Source organism: Macaca fascicularis, chromosome X (genome assembly GCF_037993035.2).
Source record: "Macaca fascicularis isolate 582-1 chromosome X, T2T-MFA8v1.1".
In the NCBI taxonomy this organism is placed as follows: domain Eukaryota; kingdom Metazoa; phylum Chordata; class Mammalia; order Primates; family Cercopithecidae; genus Macaca; species Macaca fascicularis.
Window position 1 is genome coordinate 39,965,116 of NC_088395.1, and position 21,100 is coordinate 39,986,215.

At 52.9% G+C, this 21,100-nt stretch overlaps 2 long non-coding RNA genes across 3 annotated transcripts in view; one reads left to right on the forward strand and one right to left on the reverse strand.

The window, feature by feature from the left end:
- LOC123571038 (uncharacterized) overlaps positions 1 to 14,321 on the reverse strand; it is a 29,977-nt gene extending 15,656 nt beyond the window's left edge. The window contains exons 1-2 of one of the 2 annotated variants that reach the window (XR_006695215.2): positions 14,201 to 14,321; positions 11,202 to 11,419 (exon numbers count right to left, since the gene is read on the reverse strand). This is a non-coding gene — a long non-coding RNA (uncharacterized lncRNA). Of the gene's footprint in view, positions 1 to 11,201; positions 11,420 to 13,605 lie in introns of both variants that reach the window. The other variant, XR_006695214.2, reaches the window with a different exon arrangement.
- Positions 14,322 to 17,130: 2,809 nt separating this feature from the next.
- Positions 17,131 to 19,786, forward strand: LOC135969038 (uncharacterized). Its single transcript, XR_010584093.1, has 2 exons — positions 17,131 to 17,450; positions 17,639 to 19,786. It is a non-coding gene; the product is annotated as an uncharacterized lncRNA (long non-coding RNA).
- The last annotated feature ends 1,314 nt before the right edge of the window (positions 19,787 to 21,100 follow it).

The window sequence follows — 21,100 nt, forward strand, 5'->3', positions numbered from 1 at the left end:
ACCACATGATTTTGATACTGGAATGGGATGTCTGCCGAAGGACTGAGCCCTCTGTCACTGAAGGTATTCAGGCAGAACTCATACAGACATCTGTCAGGAAAACTGTAAAAGGACTTGGAACCCGAAAATAAACAAATTCACAGACAGAAAGTAGAATAGAGGTTACCAGGGATTGGGGCAAGGGAGAACGAGGAATTTTTGTTTAATAGGTATAGAGTTTCTGTTTGAGATATGGAAAAGTTCTGGAAATAGATAGTGGTGATAGCTACAAAACATTGTCAACAGACGTAAAGTCACTGAAATGTACACCCAAAGATGGTTAAGACCATCAGTTTTGTGTTATGTATGTTTTACCCCAATTTTCAAAATAAAAAACAGAAAGATGCCGGGCACGGTGGCTCACGCTATAATCCCAGCACTTTGGGAGGCCAAGGCGGGCGAATCACGAAGTCAGGAGTTCGAGACCAGCCTGGACAACATGGTGAAACCCCGTCTCTACTAAAAATACAAAAAGTTAGCTGGGCACAATGGCAAGCACCTGCAATCCCAGCTACTCGGGAGGCTGAGGCAGGAGAATCGCTTGAACCCAGGAGGCAGAGGTTGCAGTGAGCCGAGATCGTGCCACTGCATTCCAACCTGGGCGGCAGAGCGAGACTCCATCTCAAAAAAAAAGAAAAAAAGAAAGAAAGGAATTGGAGCTCACATACACTGCTGGTGGGGATGAAAAATAATACAACCACTGTGGAAAACAGTCTGGCAGTTTCTCAGTGAGTCAAACATAGAGTTGCTATATGACTCAATGATTGCACTCCTAGGTATAGACGCAAGAGAAATGAAAACATACATCCTGGCCGGGCACGGTGGCTCACGCCTGTAATCCCAGCACTTTGGGTGACCAAGGCAGGTGGATCACCTGAGGTCAGAAGTTCGAGATCACCCTGGCCAACATGGCAAAACCCCGTCCCTACAAAAAATACAAAAATTAGCCAAACATGGTGGCAGGCACCCGTAATCCCAGCTACTGGGGAGGCCGAGGCAGGAGAATCGCTTGAACTGGGGAGGCGGAGGTTGCAGTGAGCCGAGATCGTGCCACTCCACTCCAGCCCAGGTGATATATAGTCACATAAAACGTTTATACAAATGCTCATAGCAGCATTATCCACAATAGCCAAAAAGTGAAAACAACCCAAATATCCACTAATAGATCAATGGGTAAACAAAATGTGGTGCGTCCATACAATGGAATATGATTCAGCCATAAAAAGGAATGAAGTACTGATGCGCACTACAGCACGGATGGACCTTGGAAACACTGTGCTGAGCTAAAGAAGCCAGATACAAAATGCCTTAATTGCATGATTCCATTTATATGAAATGTCCAAAATAGAGCAATCCATAGAGATAGAAAGTAGATTAAAGGTTGCCTAGGGCTGGGGGTTTGGGGGCAAATTAAGAGTGACTGTTAATTGGTATATTTTGGGGTGATAAAAAGTGGTGATGGGTGCAGTGGCAAGTGCCCGTAGTCCCAGCTGTGTGGGAGAATCCCTTGAGCCTAGGGGTTCAAGACCCACCTGGGTAACATAGCAAGACCCTTTCTCTACAAAAAAAAAATATATATATATTAGTTGGGTATGGTCCCGGCTGCTCGGGAGGCTGAGGTGGGAAGATCACTTGAGTTGAGGCTACAATGAGCCATGACCGCACCTCTGCACTCTAGCCTGGGCAACACAGTGAGACCCTATCTCAAAAAAAAAAAAAACCAAAAAACAAAAAAAAAAAACAAAGTGGTGATGGTTGCACAATTCTGAATGTACTAAAGGAAATCCCTGAATTGTACACTTTAAAAGGATGAATCATACGGTATGTGAATCATAAACTGTTTCAGGTTTGTTGTTTTTTTTTTTGACAGGGTCTCACTCTGTCACCCAGGCTAGAGTGCAGTGGTACCAGCTCAGCTCACTGCAACCTTCACCTCCTGGGCTCAAGCACTCCTCCCACCTCAGTCTCCTGAGTAGCTGGGATTACAGGCACGTGCCACCACGCCCAGCTAATTTTTGTATTTTTAGTGGAGACAAGGTTTCACCATGTTGGCCAGGCTGGTCTCGAACTCCAACCTCAGGTGATCCTCCTGCCTCAGCCTACCAAAGTGCTGATATTACAGGCGTGTAATGCTGGGTTTAAAAAAAGGGGGGGGGCGGGGGGAATAGGAGCTTCCTACCAAGATGGAGGTGGGGGCAAATGTAACGTCTTTCCATTCCAAGGCTCCTGGATGGATCTCTCATGTCTCTCCCTCCTTCAGGTTCCGGGCTCCTGGAGAGCTTTCTCAGCAGCGCCCCATCCCTCCCTGCCATGGTGCCTGCTAGCGGCCAGGATGGAAGCTTCAGCAGCACCAACAAGGTACACCCTGCATCTCATCATCAGCCTGGCCCCCCGGGTTGGTTTGTTTTTCCAGGGCATAAATGTATTTTATGGAGAAATAAAATGCACAATAATAAAAAGGGGGAGGGGAGTGTTTCCACAGGCTCACATGTTATCCAAAGGGGCTGTGATTTGGCATCCCTGGCTCGAATATGAAATTATTACACAAGAATTGACTCTCGGTGTCTCCGATGCTCCCTGGGATGATTGCTTCTATAACTTATGGAGACAGCTGAGCGTTTGTATTCAAGTGATCACATAAATTAATATCCATATGTGGAAATGGTGTGCTGGGAGCTGGCCTGGTTTAAGAATGCATTCCTTGTAATGATCCTTGCACCTGAAGAAAAATGCCCATCCAAGGGCCCCGAGCGTAGGTCTGGAATACTCTCGTCATGGCTCAGAAGGTTTGAAGTAAAATAAGGCATGCAAAATGTTACCCCTTTAAAGTGGTGAAGAACTGGGTGCTGTTTTCAGCAGTGATGTCATCAGAGGGAATGAAGGGAACTGCTTTATTTAAATAAATAAATACGCATGTGCCTTAAAATGTAATGTTTCACTCCTCAGGGATGGGTTTAGCCCAAAGTTCTAATTATACGTGTGGCAGCAAAGGCCTCCCAGTCTTCATGCTTGCCAAAAGCTTTTATTTTGCTACGTGACAGAAGACAACATTATTCCTTTCTCCTTAGGAGATTGCCAACACCATGCCAAAGGATCAACGGGGGTGGCAGCAGCACCAGCAGGAACTGATGAAGGCCTTTGTGTGGGCCAGGCAGGGGACCGGGAGGTAGAAAACCCAGGCCCTACCCTTAGATCACGTAGGTGAGGCCGCAAGCCACAGCCAGGCAACACTGTGCAATCTGGGGCCCAGGGATCCATGGAGGCACGGCGCCTGGCACAGATCCAAAAATATTTACTGAATGAAAACACAAAAGAAAAGGAGCGGAGTCATCTGAGGCTCCTTCCACCCTCACTTGCTCACTCATTCATTCATTCACTTATTCATTCAGTAAACGTTTCTCGGGCTCTCACTGTGTGTCGGCAAAACCCTAAACAGTCCTGACTCAAGATAAAGGGGTGTGAGCCAACAGAGCCCTCTCACATAGCCAATGTTTAATTTCACCCAATTCATTCTGGAGCCTTCCAATGCTGGGTAGATTTATAGCCTTTCCAGGTGATGGATGATGAACGTGTGCTCAATAGAAAAAGATGGCTATGGGTGGCCCCTACAGATCTGGCCACTTCTTCCTATTCTTCCCCAAACAAGTCTACCTCTGTCCAGGGCAGCCAATCAGCCTCAAATGGGACTTGGCTAAATTTAAAAATAAACTGTTGCTGGGCACAAGGACTCATGCCTATAATCCCAGCACTTTGGGAAGCTGAGGATGGAGAATCACTTGAGCCCAGGAGTTTGAGACCAGCCTGGGCAACATAGCAAGACTCCATCTCTAGAAAAAAATTAAAAATGAGCCAGATGTGGTGGTGCACGCCTGTGGTCCCAGCTACTCGGGAGAATGAGGCAGGAGGATCACTTGAGCCCAAGAGATCCAGGCTGCAGGGAGCTGTGATCTGCCCCACTGCACTCCAGCCTGGGTGACAGAGCAAGATCCCATCTCTAAATAAATAAATAAAAAGTGTTTGAAGGCTTCCTTTTTGTATCAAGAGCCGGACAAACCTGGGATAGTGGGACTTCTTCATTCACACACACACACACAATCACACACACACACACACACACCTTGGTTCTCCTATATCCATCCCTTCACCCCACCCACCTCCATCTCACAAACTTTCACTTTGCCTTTGCAAGGAGGACGGCAGGCTTCTGAGAAACCTTAGGAAAGACTCTTCTAAGGTTTCAAGGCCATGGACTTTTCCCTCAGCAGCAGCAATGTGCCGGTAAATATTAAACAACTGAATCTCCGGCGTGTGGGGTGGGGGGAAGCCCGATTGTAGCATTTGCTGATTTCTGTGGTGTAAATACTCCCACCAGGGCCGATTCCAAGCTACCAACATCACATCACTGACTGCAGGGGTTGGGAAGAGACATGTGTCATCAGCTCTCATCGTCTGGCAAGCGCCAGCTCCCACTTGAGAGCTTCAGAAACAAGCCTGGCATTTCCCAGATGCAGCACGAAAGCAAAGAGGAGCGAGGGAGCGTGCTCGTCAGTGGTCAGAGGGCCAGGTCTCTCTTTCCCCGGGACTCTGAGATGCAATACAGTCATCTCAGGGGCTGCCTTACTCCCCCGTGAAATCTGTTCCCATGAGAAACAGAAAGGAAAACCTGGGATCACTCCAGCAGAACCTCAGCTACTCCCTCCAGTGCAGACAAGATTCCTGGCTTCTCTCTCTTCTTGCTCTCGAAGGACCCAAATGGTAAACACCCAGGAGAGAAGACTCCACACTCCAGAAAGTGAATTGTGATTTCCTTTAAAAGCCTATGCATTCCCACAGTGCAATATTTCATAATAAGAAAATGGGAATCAAAATTCTTCCCCACTAAGAAGGAACAGTGGAATGAGAGACGGAGAAATCACTGAGGTGGAAAAATTGATTTGCAATATCCACAGCAGATTCGGGCTTTAACAGCACCTGGATGAACCTAGCACTTCTGCCGGAGCCGAGATGTTTTTAAAGCAGTGTGCAGCTTCACTACGAGCGATTTGCATCCAAGCCATAAAGGGTATGTGGCGGGTTCCAATGCCAGCCTCCAGCTCCTCTTCACTGGCAACCTGCTGATAATCTTTTTTTTTTTTTTTTTTTTTTTTTTTTGAGACGGAGTCTCGCTCTGTCGCCGGGGCTGGAGCGCAGTGGCCGGATCTCAGCTCACTGCAAGCTCCGCCTCCCGGGTTTACGCCATTCTCCTGCCTCAGCCTCCTGTGTAGCTGGGACTACAGGCGCCCGCCACCTCGCCCGGCTAGTTTTTTGTATTTTTTTAGTAGAGACGGGGTTTCACCGTGTTCGCCAGGATGGTCTCGATCTCCTGACCTCGTGATCCGCCCGTCTCGGCCTCCCAAAGTGCTGGGATTACAGGCTTGAGCCACCGCGCCCGGCCACTGCTGATAATCTTTACCGGGCCCCTCTTCCTTTTGGAATTCCTTATGTGGTCCCAAGCAGGTTGGGACCACCCCTCTGGCTTCCAGCCCTCGTAACTGGAACCTTGGTTTTTGCTCGTGCACTCTGGCAGACTGTATGGTTGCTCAGCAAACTTTACTTCCCTGTCCCTACTCCGACCCCTCCGTGGAAGAAGTATACTTCCCAGCCCCATGGACGTTAGATTCAATTCTATTACTTAATTTGGCCAATGGAATACAAGTAAATGTGATCCAGCTGTGCACAGTGGCTCATCTCCGTAATCCCAGCACTTTGGGAGGCTGAAGTGGGAGGACGGCTTGAGCTCAGGAGTTTGAGACCAGCCTGGCCAACGTGGCGAAACCCTGTCTCTACAAACAATACAAAAATTAGCCAGGCGTGGTGACTGACACCTGTAGTCCTGGCTACTTGGGAGACTGAGGTGGGAGAATCACTTGAGCCTGGGGGAGTGGAGGTTGCAGTGAGCCAAGATTGCACCACTGCACTCCAGCCTGGGTGACAGAGGGAGACCCTGTCTGGGAGAAAAAAAAAAAAAAAAAAACAGTAAATGTGATCCAATTAGAGGTTTTTGATGTACTTGCTTTGTTGGGCCTGGCCTCCTACACTCCCACTGTCTGCCATGAGAAGAACATTCCCCTAAGGTAGCTGCTGCTACTTGAACCTGGGACCGACCCTGGAATGAGAGATGGATGGTGCTGACCTAAATCCAACCCAAAGCCTGAAGGAGAGAAGCCACAGCCATCCATGAGTGAGAAATGAGTGTCTGTGGTAAGCCACAGGGATTTGGGGTCATTTGTTATGCAGCTGGTTTGCAGTGATAGTTATTACATCCACTCCAGGTTATGTTTAAATATAGAGCCTTTACCAACTTGTTTCTGCAGAAGACTTGGCCTCTCACCAATATGGTGTCAGAGACCTTGCAAATCAACTTCCAAATATACCAGTACTTCAAGGATGTATGCGTGCCTTTGGCTACAGTAATTACACACACATATGCCTGCCTGAATTAGCAATGGTGTTTGGTTTATGCTTTATCTCTGACAATGAATCATTTGCTAAGCATCTACTGTATACCAGACACTACGTGTCATGTACCTGGACCCTATAATCAAGAACTCATGGCTACAGCTGGGAACTCGAGTTCATCAAAAGGAGAGTATTTTAAGGCCCAAGTGAATTACACAGAATACTGAGAATTCAAGAGGGGAAAAAAATCACTTCTAGGATTAGGGAGAGTGTTGGGAACCAAGAAAGGTTCCACAGAAAAGGAAGAAATTGAGATAACCCTTAAAGAAAGAGTTGGTCTGTGATGTAGGCTCAGGACCAACATTCCAGGCAATGAGTCCAGGTGCGCTCACGGAAGATTTAAGGCGTGCTGCATGGAACAGACCAGTTAAGGAAATGGTAAACTGAGCCAATTCACAGAGGCTTTCAATGTCAAAAGGCTCACAATTCTGTTCTGTGGGCAAGAGCCATTAGCAATTTTCAAGCATGACAAAGCAGTCCTCCTATACTTTGGGTTAATCTTGTGGTAACGTGTAAAATGTGGAAGGTAGAGCAGACCTGGACATCAGGAGACCAGATGGCAGCCTCAGACAATAAGGCCTAAATACAAAGTAGAGACAATGGAAAAACACAGAAAGCTACGCTTATAAAATCAGAATAGGCCGGGCACGGTGGCTCACACCTGTAATCCCAACACTTTGAGAGGTTAAGGTGAGAGGATCACTTGAGCCCAGGAGTTTGAGATCAGCCTGGGCAACATAGGGAGACTTCATCTCTACAAACAATTTAAAATTAACTAGGCATGGTGGTATGCACCTGTAGTCCCAACAACTCAGGAGGCTGAGGTGGGAGGATCACTTCAGCTCAGGAACTCGAGGTTACAGTGAACTCTGATTGCACCACTGCACTCCAGCCTGGGCAACAGAGTGAGACATTGTCTTAAAAAAAAAAAATCAGAATATATTAGAGTCAAAAAATCTTCTAAAACAAGTACTCACAAATATTCCCTTTACAAATGAAGAAACAGAGGCCCATAGAGGTGAAGTCACTTTCCCAGGACCACATAGTGAGTTAAGAGCTGAACTGGGAACAGAGTCCAGGAATATCAGTTAAGAACGCTAGGGCCTGGGCACAGTAACTCATGCCTATAATCCCAGGACTTTGGGAGGCCAAGGCGGGCAGATCACTTGAGCTCCAGGAGTTTGAAACCAGCTAGGCAACATGGCAAAACCCCATCTCTACAAAAAAATACAAAAATTAGCCAGGCGTGGTGATAGGCGCCTGTAATCCCAGCTACTCAGGAGACTGAGGCTGGAGAATCTCTTGGACCTGGGAAGTGGAGGTTGCAGTGAGCCGAGAGGGAGCCACTGCACTCTGGCCTGGACAACAGGGTGAGACCTTGTCTCAGAAAAAAAGTCTTCTGGCCAGGTACAGTGGCTCACACCTGTAATCCCAGCACTTTAAGAGGCTTTGGCAGGCAGATGACTTGAGTTCAAGAGTGCAAGACCAGCCTGGCCAACATGGTGAAACCCCATGTCTACTAAAGAATACAAAAATTAGCTGCGCGTGGTGGTGGGTGCCTGTAATCCCAGTTACTCAAGAGGCTGAGGCAGGAGAATCACTTGAACCTGGGAGGCAGAGGCTGCAGTGGGCCGAGATGGCTCCACTGCACTCCAGCCTGGGCAACAGAGCAGGACTCCGTCTCAAAAAAATAGTCTTCTCCATTGAAGGTTTTGCCTTATTTGGGAAGGGAAACCCTTCCCAGTGATTTTTGCTTACCTCTAATTGACCAGCACTGAATCACATGGCTACTACTAGCTCTAAAGGAGCCTGGGGACTTGAGAATTTCACTTACGTAGCCTCTGTGGTAGAGGATAAGAAGGCAGAAAGGAGCTGGAATGGGTGTGAGTAAGACTAACTAGAGTATTTGCCTGACGCCAGCTCTCTTATCTCCTGGTCCAAGACTTGTCATATTTTACATCATGACAGGGCTGGCTGCAGTGGGGTAAAGAGGAGAGGGGGACCACACTCATTTATCTAGACCAGAGCCAGGGAAGATGGCCACCTCTTTCCTAGATGTTGATAACACCCCTCTGGGGACATTAGGAACTGCTCAAAAGAAGGGAGACAAGTTGCTAATGTATGGTGGACAAGGAGAAGGAAGCAATGTAATTCACCCCACGACAAACTAATGATTACCAGGCATTTACTACTATGTGCTAAGCACTGTATTCAGATCCAGATCTGAGTAGAATATAGAAGATCAAATTAACAGAAATGACCGGGCATGGTGGCTCACGCCTGTAATCCCAGCACTTTGGGAGGCCAAGGTGAGCGGATTGCTTGAGGTCAGGAGTTCGAGACCAGCCTGACCAACATGGAGAAACTCCATCTCTACTAAAAATGCAAAATTTAGTCTGGTAAGGTGGCAGACACCTGTAATCCCAGCTACTCGGGAGGTTGAGGCACGAGAATCGCTTGAACCCAGGAGGCAGAGGCTGCAGTGAGCCAAGATGGCGCCACTGCACTCCAGCCTGGGCAACAGAGCGAGACTGTACCTCAAAAAAAAAAAAAAAAAAAAAAAAATCAAAGTAAGATAATGGATAGAAGTCAAGAATATGTCCTTGGAAAGAGGGCAAGAAAACAAAACAGAAAACCAAAAGAAGAGAACTTCATCTTAGGAGAACAGCTTAGGAAAGGGTTTGAAAGCAAAGCATGAAATCCTGAACAGGCTCCACCAGAAATAAAAGCAAACATTCTCCTTGGCACCAACTAGGATAAAAGATGCCCCAGCACACCGGGCTCCCTTCTGGGTGGGTCCTTCAGAAAGATGTAAAAGGACCAGAAAAATAACTAAAATAATGACAAAGCTTCTTGAGCTATGCACTGTGGTAGACAGAGAGATCTGGCTTTTCATCCAGGTTCCATGCCTCTTAGATCTCATTTCTCCAAATCTCTACATTTCCCTGAGGTGGCAGGTAAATCAAGACTCTGTCAACTGCAAGCGACAGAAAACTTAAGTCAAAGTGATGTAAGTAAAGAAAGGGAATTTATTGGCACAAGTAACTGAAATATCCGGGGACAGGGCTAGCTTCAGGTTCAGCTGGATCCAGGGGCTCAAACAATGAAGAATCTGTTGCCGGCCTCTACTCTGTCTTTGTTGGCTCCGTTCTCAGGCTGCCAGTCATCCCAGGCTTATAGCCTATCTTTTTGGTAACCCCAGTAGGAAGTGCAACTCTCTTTTCCACTAGAAACAGCAAGTTCTGGCCGGGCGCGTTGGCTTATGCCTGTAATCCCAGCACTTTGGGAGGCCGAGGCAGGTGGATTACCTGAGGTCAGGAGTTCGAGACCAGCCGGGCCATCATGGGGAAACCCATCTTTACTAAAAATACAAAAAATTAGCCAGGCATAGTGGCAGGCACCTGTAATCCCAGCTACTCGAGAGGCTGAGGCAGGAGAATCACTTGATCCTGGGAGGCGGAGGTTGCGATGAGCCGAGATCACGCCATTGCACTCCAGCCCAGGCAAAGAAAAGAAAAGGAAGGAAGGAAAGGAAGGAAAGGAAGGAGAGGAAGGAGAGGAAGGAAAGGAAGGAAGAAAGAAAGAAAGAGCGAGCAAGTTCTGAAATTGTCTCTCTGGGACCCCCTTGGGGCCCACACCCACCTCTGAGCCAACTGTTGTGACCCAGGGTGGGGTGAGGGAGCAGGTTCAAATGCTCCATTCATCCCACTTCTTACAGCCAGGAGAAGGAGTCGGTTCCCTCCCCACAAAGCACAGGGACTGAGAGTCACAGAGCAGTGGTTCCCCCAAAGTGTGGGTTCTGAATCTAGAAGGGGGGCCAAATGTTAAACAAGCAAAGCCAAGGCTGTCTACCACAGAGGAGTTGCCAAAAAAGCCATAAGTACCAACACCTCCTAATCCATCAAAAGCTGCCATTCGCCTCTACCCAGCTACATCCAGTTTTGGGGATTAGAACCCTAGCTACATCTGGCCTTATCAAAGAGAATACGAGAATGTCTAAGCTGAAAAGGCCCTTGCAAATCATCCCCCTCCGCACCCCTCAGCTCAACAGGGTACAGAGAGGGGAGGAGGCCTGCCTAAGTGTGCAGGAATAGATCAGCTGCAGAACAGGACAAGAACAGACCTACAAAAACGCTTGCAGCCAAGCGTTCTTTCACTTCCTCCTGCAGCCTCCTAGGGAATGGTGCATAAAGGACTAAACAAAACCCCAGAGAATGTCACCAGAAATGGGAACAGGTTCTGGCCAGCCTACTGTGATAGCTCAGTGAAGAATTTCTTTGGGGAAAACAAAATCCTCTTGGACTGAAGGAGGCCGGGGCTGCACAAAAGGCTGGGATGTCCAGGGCCCTTCCAGCCTGGATCAGGAACGGAGCTAGCATTTTTCCACGACAGGCTGATCTGGGTGGAGGAGGGGAGGTCCAGAGTTGAAAGACCCCCTCATGGACATCATAAAACATACACCAATGAGAAAGAGCTGGCTGAAGCAGCTCAGAAAACCACACACCTTCTTCCTGAGAACAGCAGTCCTGGTATCTGATCAGTAGTATCTCAAAGGCCTACCACTCTGACCTGCTCCCTGCAATGACATCTGTTTTCCACCTGCCCCCAAGGAGGCCACACGTCCCCTTCATGTTTCCACCAAGAGGGAAAAGATGGTCTCTCACCTGGCTTCCCTTTGATCTTTCCCTTCCTGGCCAACATCCAGGCCTGGCAGTAGCATTTCTCAGAAACCTGGGGACAAGGTAAGTTTATCTGAGCACCATATCCATGTCAGGGGGGATGTTTTCAGGGAGATGTGTTGCAGTGTTCTTTATTACATGCTTTTTCTCTCCTTGTCTTTTTTTAACAAGACTCCAGTGGGAACACCAAATGGCCTCAGACCCTAAGGAATTTGAAAGGATTATCATGATTACTTAAGCAGGGGTTTTCTGAAACTCCCAACCAAGTGGGAAAGAGAATGAAACTTCTAAAGTTATATCCCTTCAGCGATTGGTTAGATAAGTGTGGGGCCTGAGCAAACAGACAAACCAGGAGCAGCATTTCTCCAATTAACTCTTTCAAGGCCTAGAAAACACACACTGGAAGCCGCTGAAAGTCCCTCGGGGCACTGGTACTCTATAATTTACCAAGACAAGCCTTCATTCCTTAAATAAAAGTTCATGAACCGATCCTTTCTTCATCTGCTTTGATGCCTGCCCGATCCCCCAAAGCACTACAACTCCATCCACCCCAGGCCATCTCATTCTTCCAAGCAGAAAGCAGTCCCTGAGGGAGGAAGGCAGCTGCTGCAGGGCTGGCCAGAGACTGTCCGAGAAGTCTCAGATCTCATGGCCATGAGAGGCATCCCATCTGCAAGTCACCCTAGTATCGGAACCAGATGGAAGGCCTGGCCTGGTGGCCATTCTGGTCTGGCCTCCCAAGATGGCATCACAGACCTCCCCTGGGTCTGAGAAGCACCTGTGAGAAAGCCTCAAGGCACATACAGTGACAGGAGCCTTTGCCGCTAGAAAACTGCAGGAGACAAATCTCCCTAGTTCCAGAGATATCATCCCGGATCAACATGACAAAGGTGGAGGTGGTTGCTGGCCTGTGCCCAGGCATGCAGGCCCCAATGTCAGAGCATAAGAGCAGGGAATCTCTGCTTTCACATTCCCATCGAGTTTGCAAAAAAGGAAGAAAATATCCCACAAAAAGTGACACAAATTTGTGTAAACCCGAGGATTCAGGATCCAGAGTCCTGGCCTGTCTGGATCTGGGGGAACCCTGGTTAGCTCACGGGACAGGTTTTATCTTATTGAGGGTAGACCCAACCCCTGCAGCTTGGGTTTGGGCAACTAAAGAGAAATGGGTGAAAGACAATAATATAATAATAACTGTATAAAAACAGGTGCTTTTGAATTCTGGAAACAATCCCTACAAAGTACGAGGGGCACCAAGACAGGTTGGAGCAACAACTTTTCCAGGAATTGACGACCCCCCTGAGTCTTGCCAATCCTGGACCCAGGAAAGAGGATGGGGCAGGAGGGGTCTTAATCTGCCGCTCTACAGGCTTCCTACGAAGGGAACCACCCAAAGTCAGCCCCAGCCCGCCCGCAGGCCTCCCTCCTACCCTACAACAGCCCCGAGGGGCCTCAAGTCCCACTGCCTGGGACTCCACAATCCACCCCCGCCCCCGCGCCATTTCCAGTCCTCTGGGCGAGGGGGGTCAATGTCGTTCAAGTAATTTCTCTGCGAACACAAGATGGCAGCCTTAAATAAATGCAACCCTGCGCAGCTTTTAATCTTACACATCATTAAATTCCTAATTTACACATTATGTTTTCGTGGGCCAACCCATAACTCATTAGTGTTGAACTCACGAGGTATAAAGACCAACGCACGACGGGCGCCGGGGCGCCGTCACCTGCCTGGGTTAACAGTTCCTGCCGAGGGGGCAGGGAGGAAAGCGCTAGAGGGGCGCGGGGTGCCGGCGGGGCCGAGCCCGGGGTGCGAGCGAGCCCTGGGTGCCAGGCCCTGAGCTGCAAGCCACTCTCGCAGCGCTGCCGCCGGGAAAGTGCCGGCGCTGGCTCTCCCTCCCCTCCCGGGAATAGCGGGCGCAGGCACGCACATCCACACACACACACACACACACACACACACACACACCGCACACTCACACACCCGGGTGGCCGCGCGGGGCTCCGAGCCGCGCAGGCCTCCTTGGCAGACATCTTCCTGTGGGAGGATTTCAAACGAGCCGTGAAAGCCAGAAACTACACGGGTTACAAACTCCGGAATCCCTGGCCGGCCCCGGCCTCCCTCCCCACCTCCGGCCCGGCCCCCTCCGTTCGGCCCGTGGCCAGGAGCCCCACCAAAGGACAAAGCTCACAAGCCAAAAGCGTGGGGGAGATCCGGGGGCGCACGGACTGCCTCGGCGGCCCTTCTGCCTTCTGACCCGGGGACCCACGGCCAAGTGCCGCGCAACTGAAGTCGGCCTTGCTGATCTGTGGTGGCCCAGGGCGACCCGAAGCGCACCCGCTTCAGGGTGCGCCCTGGCCAGGGCGCGGGGCGGAGGGTCACATAAGTCACCTGGCATCCGAGGGTGGCCGCCTCGCCCCCTCAACGCCGCTCTCCAGGGAAGGAGGCAGCGGGGTCACCGGGGTGCAGCTGATAGCCCCAGGCCCCGGCCAGGGCGCACCCTAAAGAAGAGGGAGGCTACTGCCTGAACTGGCCTGGGGGCAGAGGGAAGTGGGCCCCGCGCTGTAGAAGGCCCCAGGCTGGAGCGCCGGGGACAGCTGTCCAAGCGTCGAGGGCTAGGAGTGGCCTCGCCTAGCGCAGAGCCGGCCAGGCCCTGGAGGTGCTCCGCGCCTTCTCAGCCAAAAACCACCTCCGCGCAGCCGGCGGAGTCGGAGGGAGGAGGCCGGGTGAGCGCCCCGCCCTCGCCGCCCGCGGTCACAGGGGCAATTACACTCCTCGCTGCAGACGGTTACCAGCTCGCCCGCGCATCCCTCTCTCGGCTCCCCTCTCCTCTCCTCTCCTCCCCTCCCTTCCTCCGCGGAACTGCTGGCTCCATCTTAGCGAGGGCGCCGTGGCAGCGCGGCCGAGGCCAACTGCCCCTGGGGACCTTCCCGAGGCTCCCCGCACCCTGCACACCCTCAAGATCGCCAAGGCGAGCCTACCGCACCCCACAGCGCGTCCCAAGGGCACCACAGCCGAGGAAGCGACTTTCGCGGTCGCGAAAGGGTGGCAGTACCCATCTCCACGGGCTGCAAGACTCTAGCAGCCGCGCTTCACCCCAAAACTCTGCCCCTAGCCAGCACAGCTCCCCTAACGCCCCAAATCCCCAGTGCGCCTGTTTCTCTGGCGTCCCGCCGGCGTGCTTTGCTATTCGCAGCTCGACGCCTAGACCTTCTGACTGCAACCTCCGAGGCCTCTGCGCTCCCAGGCGTCCTCTGCTGCAAGCAAACAGCCCCCCAACTGCCCCCTATGGTTTGTACTCTTCTGGAAGGTGTCTTTGGCGCTGTGAATGCAAACACAGGCTTTGGATTAAGGGCTTCATTTTCAACTAACTGTGTGATTTGAGGCCAGTTTCTTAACCTCAGTTTCTTTATCCACAAAATGGGAGGGATATTCGTGTAAGTGTGACTACGAGGTTTAAAGAAGATACAGGTATATGTCAAATGCTTAGCACAAAGTCCTGGTAGTTAGCATTATTATTACCATATGGCCAGAACTGTGAGGACATTAAAAGTGAAGTGGGCTTTTTCCCACCAGGGGTAAGCCTCGCAGAGTCCTAGGACACATCTCACAAACCGAGGTGAGCCCAAGCCACGGGCTACGTCTGAAGGGAGGACCGACGAGGCGCGGGGCAGCCAACTGAGCGAATCACTCTGCCTTCCGCCTTTGCAAATGAATAGGGCTCTGTCTACTGCTTCCGCCATTCCTACGCCAGATCTGCAACGCCTAAGGCTTAAACTTGGCGCGGCGGTAAATTTAGCCTGAAGGCAGCAGCTCCTAAGGGGCGGGGATGTCTCCTTGGAGGAAGGAAAGGGAACAGGGTAAGAAAATGGAGTTGCCTCTAGGAAGAAGAATCAGGGAGAGGAAACATTCAGGGCCGCTGGCGGACCACTGACAAAAAGAAATCGGACGCAAAAGAAACCTCCCCAGAAGAAACTGGGCCACCGTGGGAGCCGTGTGAGACAGACTTCCCATCTGGGAAGGGCTGCCTACGGGTAATTGGGTTTGCTCGAGTTGCCTCTATAATTAATAAGTGATTTGACTTGGAGATTGGAAATAGTCATGAAAGGAAGCCGCGGGCGTAGGGGTGTGAGGCCCAGGAGCCTCCCTCCGAAATCCAAAGACCGCGGAGGAGGACGGTTTAAGGAACAGGACGAATGTGATAATATTGGCATCTAACCTTCTAGTGTTTGAGTAATTCGTTGCTTAGCTACTTTGGATAGGCCATTATTTTGCAAACTGGAAACATTTGCAAGTGGTGATATTTTGCTCTTGCCTGACGCAGGGGCTGCAAACCTACGCCGGCTCTGCTGAACTCTTCGAAATATATATGCATAAATTGTTCCTAATGAGACCATCTGTTTTTTATGGCCCCTCTGGAAGCAGGAGGAACCCGAAGCCTGCTCCGTCTTGCAGAAATCTGTGGCCAGGCAGGCCTGGGAAATAAATAGGGGAGATTAGAACGGTGTGCGTGATTTAACAATACGCAGAACGGCAAGTTCGGTGGTCGAGATGTGTGCTTCGATTCCCGGGGGTGCGGGTCATTTAGGGTGACTCCAGACATGGGGGTTCTTCCTAGGAGGCCCAGGGACTTGGCAGAGTTTCACGGCACACACGAACCTCGTTTTTCCATATCTGGAACATAGCCAGAGCCACAGCGCGAAACCAGGAGCCTGTAGCTGCTCTGGGGACCCGGAACAAGCACCCAGGTTGTAGGGGGTCCCCGACGTCGCCCGCTCTCTAGGGCCTCCTTCTACGGTGATGAAGGGAGCCGAGCCTGGGCGACAGAGACAGAGAATGAGCATCACTCCACCCCATACCCGGGTCAGAGCACAGAGCTCATTCCGGGCCTGTCCCAAAGACTGAGCTGCTCCGCGAGAGTCTGGCAGGCCCAGCGCCCCGGCCTGAGACCGCACTGAGGGTGGCAGGGCAAACACTTTGCACATTACCGCGTGGCTGTTAATTGGGGCAGTGCAAAAGACGCCGCGGCTACCCCTTTGCGGCGGGGGAGGGGGAGGGGAGCGGGTCAGGAGTAGGCAGTGGGGGCTGTTTATAATAGAGGGGCTGCCCTGGGGAGCCTCAGATATCGGTAACCCCCATGATTAATTCATAACTCTCCACTGCGCCTGGCACCGTCTCGGGTCTTTAATCGGTTCTGAATGTCAGCGAGGCTTCCCCGACAGCCTGAGCACTGCCTTTTGAATGTGTTGAAAGTCGCTGAGCGCACACCAGGAGACAAAGTTGCCATCTGCTCCGGGGACCAAGGCAACTGGGCGCTGGGAGGGGCCTTCCTCCCGCGGCTCCCGCTGCCCCGGGCGGCCTCCTCTTCCCGGCCTGCCCCAAAGCCTCACTGTCACCCGGAACGTCCCCGCCCCCCGCCCCGGGCGCATGCATGGTGGAAACTCCGGCTTGCTGCGAAACAGAGCGCTGCGCGCGGGCGCGCAGGGAGCCTCGCGGTCACCCAGACCGAGGCCTATGCTAATGAGATTATGCGCCCGGGTTGTTTGTGTGCGCGGACATGGAAGGGGGGGGCGCAGATAAAGTGTGGAGACCGGGATGACTTGGAGGGAGGAGGAGAAGGGAGGAGGGGGGAGGGGAAGGGAGGAGGGGGGAAGCCCCGGGAGAACAAAGCTCCCGGCCGTCGGCCTCCAAAGAGTCGCAGAAGTGACCGCCACTGGCTCGTGCGCAGGCGGAAGCGGGGGAGGGCGGGGGACGCCAGGCCTAAAGTGCCTCGTGGGTTTAGAGAACTCAGAGAGGGCACCGGGTGGGGGTGGGGGGAAGGCTCAACCCGTAGCTAAATGTTTGGCCTTTGGCTATTTTTTAAGGAAACGAATCTCAGGGAGGTCGGGGCGCGGGGGGTGGGGGCATCATCGCACCCCGGAGAAGGAGGCGAGTTCCCCTCCGCTTTCTGGGAAAAGCCTTGTCCCCCTTCTTTCCCCTCCCCCCATCTCTGCAGAAGGTTTGCGTTGACCCATCTCTCCGCTCGGGGCCGGTAGGAGGACGGAGCCGCAGGGGGCTGACCGCGGCCCAGGGGTCGCGCTGCTGCCGGCCTGCGCTTCTGCACTCCCGGGTTCGGTGCGTTGCCTCTTGCGGCAGCGCCTCGCTTCCTCCAGACTGCAATTCCACACTCCCGCAAGCGCTAGGGCTGCGGAATCGTTTGAGGGAGTTGGAACTGCATCAGATGAGCACGCCGGGAGGTGAGATCGGGAAGGAAATAGCCGAAACTTTGAGTTGTGCGCCACCCCACCCCCCCAACACACACACACACACACACCATTTACCCTCCTCCTTCCCAGCCGCCACCTCCCCCACCCTCTCGATTCTTCAAGGTTTGCAGCCCAGTCCTGTCATATGGTTTTGTTTCTGTGCTGCTGCTTTTTTTCAGACACGAAAATTGGACACGTGGAGAATTAGCCCTGCTGGAGAAGCGCTGGGTGCAGACTCAAACAATGGTTTCCAGCGCCAAAGCTGAGGCAGCACCTTCCCCACCTCCACCCTCAAATGTCAGCTGCCTCTATATACAGCGGGCTCACCCCTTCACTGCCCACCCCCTACCCCAGAGCCTGGGAAGGGACCTACGTGGGCTGCACGCTCTGGAACCCCTTGCCCGGACACAAGCCCTAGGTGGGCCTGGGCTGCGGGCTGAGTAGGTCATTGTGCCTGGGGTCCCCTGGGATTTAGAAGTATAGGGCTCTCTATTTTCCCTAGAAAGGTCCTGTCTCAAAGATACCACCCCCAAAAATTAATGTTTAATAACCTAACCAAGCTCACCAAGCTCCAGACTCTGTGTCCTTTGGCAAATCTATCTTTCCTAGGGCATACTTGCCTAAGCTGCTGGGACCTTGCCCCCCATCTGATGAGCCATACCCATGTGGTCTGGCCTCTTCAAAGCAGCTTCCTTTAGCTATTGTCTTCTACAGAGGCCCCATCCTCCAAGGCAGCCCTAATCTTAGCCCCCCAGCCTCTCTGAGCCCTCACCCCACCCCCACACTGCACTGAGCTGGCAGCAGCCACAGCTCCCCCAGGCAGTTCCTCTCTCACTGCTCGGCCTGTGCATCTCACTGGGGCACACACACCGCACAGAAGCTCCCTCGCCTCCTGGAGCTGGTTTCCTCTTACAGGCTCCCCTTAGAGCTGCTGGGGCTGTGGCAACGCCTGCATCTCTGTGTCTCCCTGCAGCGCTGCGAGCTGTGAATCTGCCTTCTCTTCCCTTCCTGCAAAGGTCAAGCTGCCTCCTTCTCTCGCAGGGCCGCAGTTCAGTTCTGGCCTGGAGAGCTTCTACACTGCAACTTGAATACGAGAATGGGGTGGGCATCATGCAAGGGAGCAGTCACACTCAAGCCAGGGGGCAGGGACAAAAGGGTGTGTGATTCAGGGAGGGAAACACTGAGGACAATCCTCAGAAAGCAGTACAGGATTTGCAGCTAAAGACTCAAAAGAGGGAGAGAAAACCAGGAAAAGGCTGTTATTAGGTCGTGAGTCCTGAAGTGTAGGCCTTTCTCCTCCCACCCCCGTGTGTTGCCCTAGGGGAAGGCCAGAAAAGGCCTCGAGTGTCTGCACTGTGTCCCGTGCAGTTCCTAGGGCCATGCACTTCCGGTGAGGCTGCACTTTACTCCAAGCAAGAGTCAGAAGCATGGAATTCGTGGCCGCAGGAGCTCAAGTCCGCTGCAGCCCTTTCAAAGAGGGACCCCGAAGAGGCCTTTCTGCCACCCCAGCCCCGGAGAGGCTATGAGGCCCTGCAAGCAGCAGAGAGAATGATGTGGAGAAAAATGAAAGGAAACGCCATTAAACTTGCTTCCTCCAAAGAGCGCTACCCACCGTTTTCTCTGAACTGTACCTAAAAAGTCAGGAGAGAACTCGTTAACTTTTGTTTGGTTTAACATTGCCAGCTTCAAGTCAACCGTAGGCCCCCCGAAGGTTTTGTAAAATATTTAATCTAGCTCAGACAATTTCCTGCAGTCCCTAACCAGACCACCCCACTTACTGAGCCGCTGCCAAAAAGGATGCTTGACTGCAGACTGGCAACCAGAGGCCTTCCAGTCGCCTGGCTGGCCTTGACCTCCATGAAAGACCCTTCCCGGAATCCAGAGAGACCAAGACCTGGGTAACCCTGCAGGTCTAAACCCGAGAGGAAGAAGCCCAAGAAATGGAGTTAAAGACCCTTTTCACACAACCGATTGTTGTCTGCGTGACCTTCTGGGGCCCTTGCCCTCTCTGAACCCTCTAAAATGGGCATGAGCATTTTGAAGCGTGGGCACTACGGGAGAGGCTGACACTGTGTGTCCCCCAGCGCCCTCCACTCCCACCCCTTCACTGTTTTCTTCGACATTATCTCCCTAGAGAACACAGCAAGCGGGAGTGGGATCCTTCGACTCGGCTGAGTCTCAACTCCTTCCAAACGTGAGGCTGACGGGGAGAACTCCTGCTCTGCCCAGTTTCCATTCCCGCCTCCAGAATAACGAGCCGAAAACATGTGTACTGTAAATAAAGCCTGTCTAAATAAAGCACTCGGGTAAAGGCTACCGAGAAAACACTCCGCATCGCTCTGTGCTCAGAGCGTGAGTCAGCTTCCCAGCCCCGGGGGAACAATGGGGACCTTGCCAAGGGTCCCCTTCTGTCGACCCCTGACGGCCCCCAGGCCCGTTTGGGTGGCTGCGGTGCCGGCACCCTGGGACCTTCCGGCCCGAGGTTCGGGAGAGCCAAGGGCGCTCCTGACGACCAGGGTTGGGGTCCAGCCCCAGGATTAGCGCGGCCAGGAATCCCTCTGCCCGCAGCTGCCGCGGAGGGGTTGAGGGTTAAACAAACACCCGGCAGAGGAGCGAGCCTGTCGGGCTGCGGCCGGCGCGGCGCGGCGCGGCGCGGGGAGGGGGCGGGAGAGAAGGGGGCGCATGCTACCGAGCCTCCGGACGGGAAGACGCCTCCTCCCCACGTCAGGCTGGGCTCTCGCCCACTCGGCTGGCCGCCTCTGCTCCCTGGCCTCTCAAGTCTCAGCGAAAAGAAACGTAGCGGCTGCCAAAAGCACCCCACTCCTTTTAGTGTCCCCATAAGCCCATACACGTACACTAGCCACCCCTCCACACACACACACAACACGCACACGTGTGCGGGAGACTCGAGGATGCCCTGCCTCCGTCGCTCGCAGAGTGAGCACCAAGGCCGAGCGAAACGGCACCCCTTTGGTGGAGGACACAGTGTTGGGCCTAGTGGTGGCCTCCCCGCTAAAGGTCTTCTATCGGGACCTCTGGGTTTCCTTTGCATAACTGCACACCCCAGGGCAGAGGCCATGTGGAGACCTGCGGCTTGGTCCCGACTGGCGCAGTAGCCTCTGCTCTGGTGTGGGCTGGCGGTTTCCCCGTGCCCGGTGACCTTAAGGGTCAGGGATCCACCCGGCAGGCCCGTGGTTTCCGGAGTCGCGCGGCCAGCCCTTCCTCCAAGCCTCTCCGGCCAAGGCCGCCCTCGGCCGCCCAGCCTGGTCGGACTCGGCTAGCGGCTCCTCGCCCCGGGCAGGAGCGCGGTTGGCGAAAGCACCCGGGGCCTCACCTACGCTCTGTGCACACGCGTCCCGCCGGGGCGGGAGCCGGAGCCGCGCTCCAACAGCCTGAAATTGCCAAATGGTCGGTGGGCAGGGTTGGGGATAGAGGCTTTAGGAACCGGGTTTGAGCTAGAGAAGACGAGGAAAACGAGTGAAACGGGAGAGGCGGGGTGGGGTGACCGCTCATAAATCATCCAGCCCCACCCTCGGGCCTCAGTGCAGAGGCGCCCTAGCCCCGCGAGGAAGAGGAGGTTCACTCGGCCACTCCTGGCCGACCTCTGAGCTCTCCGGGAGCCAGCGCCCCACCCTAGGCTC